The following is a 2470-nucleotide window of genomic DNA, read 5'->3' on the forward strand; positions in this document are numbered from 1 at the left end:
TTTTTTTTTTTTGTGAAAATTAAAGTGTTTTTTTTTTTTTTTTTTTTTTTTTAATGTGGTCTTTCTATGCAACTGATTTCCGCCCCAGTGCAGGTGTCTCAGGAACACTGTCGACTGCGCTGTGTCCTAATGGAGTCGCATGTAGACAGGAGGCGGCCACGTGCCAGGGTGAAAGTGTGACCCTCGCAGATAAAACCAAAATAGCGCAAGATTGCCATCTGACATCGTTACGGCGAGCGTGCGGCGTAGCGACGCGATGACAAGAAAAGAAAACAAGGCTGCAACTGTCAGCGTCACAGAGAGCGAGCCAGTGAGCTATTCAGCTCCCAGGGAGCGGCCACAAAGGGACAATTGAGCACAACAAAGACACCTCAGTTGGCCTGGAAGCTTCCAACATGGACAAAACCACAACAACCACCCCATTAGAAAGTCATGACAGGGATGCCAAAAACTTTTAAAACAACAACAACAACATACAAACACCCAAACATTAGCCGCTGGTACGGCTCGGTGATAAGGTATCAGTATCAAGTTCTGTTGTCTTCTGTTTAGGAAAGTCCGACATCAATCATTTGTCTTCTTTTGAAGTGAAACATCGATCGTGTGTGTTTTCAACTTTTAAAAAGTGTGTTTCTCTTCTTTTTTTAAAAAAAAACAGGCGAGATCTCTTTTTCTGAAGTGCAGCACTGTCAGGGTGTCTTCCTTTTAGGAAAGTGCTCACATTTTTGTCTTCTGTCAGGGAAGTGCAACATCAACAGTCTTTCTTTTTTTTTCAGAAATGAACAATTTAGACAAGTGTAAGAGTTGGATCATTGCGATTCACTGTTGATGGCGGGGCGGGTACCCGCAGCGGCTCCTCTCTCTCCTGTGGCTGCACTGTGGTTGAGAGGAAAGAAATTTCATCTGTGCTGTATGTTGCACATAGGGCATATTTGACAATAAATTTGACTTGACTTGACTTGGCCACCCATTGACTTGACTTATCCGAAGAGGCTCAGAACTGGCTAAGTGCCGCTACATCAAAAGTCAACCAACTACGACAACACAAGTACACGTCTGCCTTGACTGAATTCTATATGATACTATCTTACCTAATCAGTATTTGGTTCCGTTTTTGAGTTTTCCTGAAAAAAAAAAAAAAAAAGACTCAGGCCATTTTTTTCCCGAAAGGTGACGATATGCCAAATTGAATGGCCCAAACTACTTGCTGTGTGTCTTCCCAGATGGGATTACGAGGGACAAGGGCCACTCCCAGTGATAGAGTCATCAAGATTGACGGTCAAACAGGATTAACTGATCAATGCTCCCCTCTCCCCCGCACACACTCTCACACACACCCGCACACACACAAAACAAGCATTGTCGCATAATCAATCAAAGCAAAAATAATGCAGATGAGACGTTGCTATGACTGGATGAGAGACAACAAGCTTTACAAAATGCGGCGACATTTGATAGGCTTGAGCAAGGCCAGGTGCTCTCGAGTGGAAAACACGTTCAAATTCATATTTTTTCAAACCGATACTAGTGCGAGTCCTCAAGCCTTGAGGACTCATCGATACCAAGCAATTGATACCACTGACACTTTTGACACATAAAATTTCTATTTTTTTTAATCACCTTTGGTTTGCCGTATCAAATTGTGCATGTGGTGGAGGCAGCTGGGAATCGCCCACACCCACCCTTCTCACACACACATACACACACACACACACACACGCATGCACACGGCCAAGCTTTCATGCAACTCTCAGCAGCTGGCAGCCTGCCACATTTCACCCTCCTCCAGCCAGCACTGGCTCATCACTGGCACACCAAATGCGACCTGTCCCATCTGGGACCCTGCGGTGTGAATTTTTAGGGTGGGATGGTTTGACAGGGGGGTCCGCAGATTCCTCTTACATGCCAAAAAGGTTCAGTGCAGTGAGAAGGCCAGAGATGTTACACCAGGACGCATTCTCACCAAAACGTGATGCATTTGTGCACTTTGACAAGACGGCGTGGACCTCCACCAAGGTCCACCCCATCCCGATAAGGGGTCTGTTTGTCTATATTTTTTTAAGCAAGGGTTAAGGTTGAAAATGGGGCGTTCAATGACAGTTTGGGGTAAAAAGTTCTGTTTCAAAACAATATCATGGTCTCAAAATAGGGTTTCGCGCCAGGGCTCTGGATTCACGTCAGCGTTTCTATCTGGAGTTCTGAGCTGTATGTCGGATTCCAAAGTATGGTTTCATAGGGTCGAATTTTTAAACAAATGTTAATGTTTCTAGGCCAGCGTTAGGTTTTCAAACTCGGCTTTCAAACCAAGATTAGGCTTTCAAAGTTTGTGGTGTCCCTTGCTGTAAACGGCCGGTACTACGTTCACAGATGCAAAAAGGGTGTCGGCCCGCACTGCACTTTATGAATAATGAAGCACCGTGGAGAAACATGACGTAAACTCTGCGGCGCTCTTTGCAGGCGGGCGGGCGGG

This window comes from Hippocampus comes, unplaced genomic scaffold (assembly GCF_001891065.2).
Source record: "Hippocampus comes isolate QL1 unplaced genomic scaffold, H_comes_QL1_v1.1 scaffold562, whole genome shotgun sequence".
Classification (NCBI taxonomy): domain Eukaryota; kingdom Metazoa; phylum Chordata; class Actinopteri; order Syngnathiformes; family Syngnathidae; genus Hippocampus; species Hippocampus comes.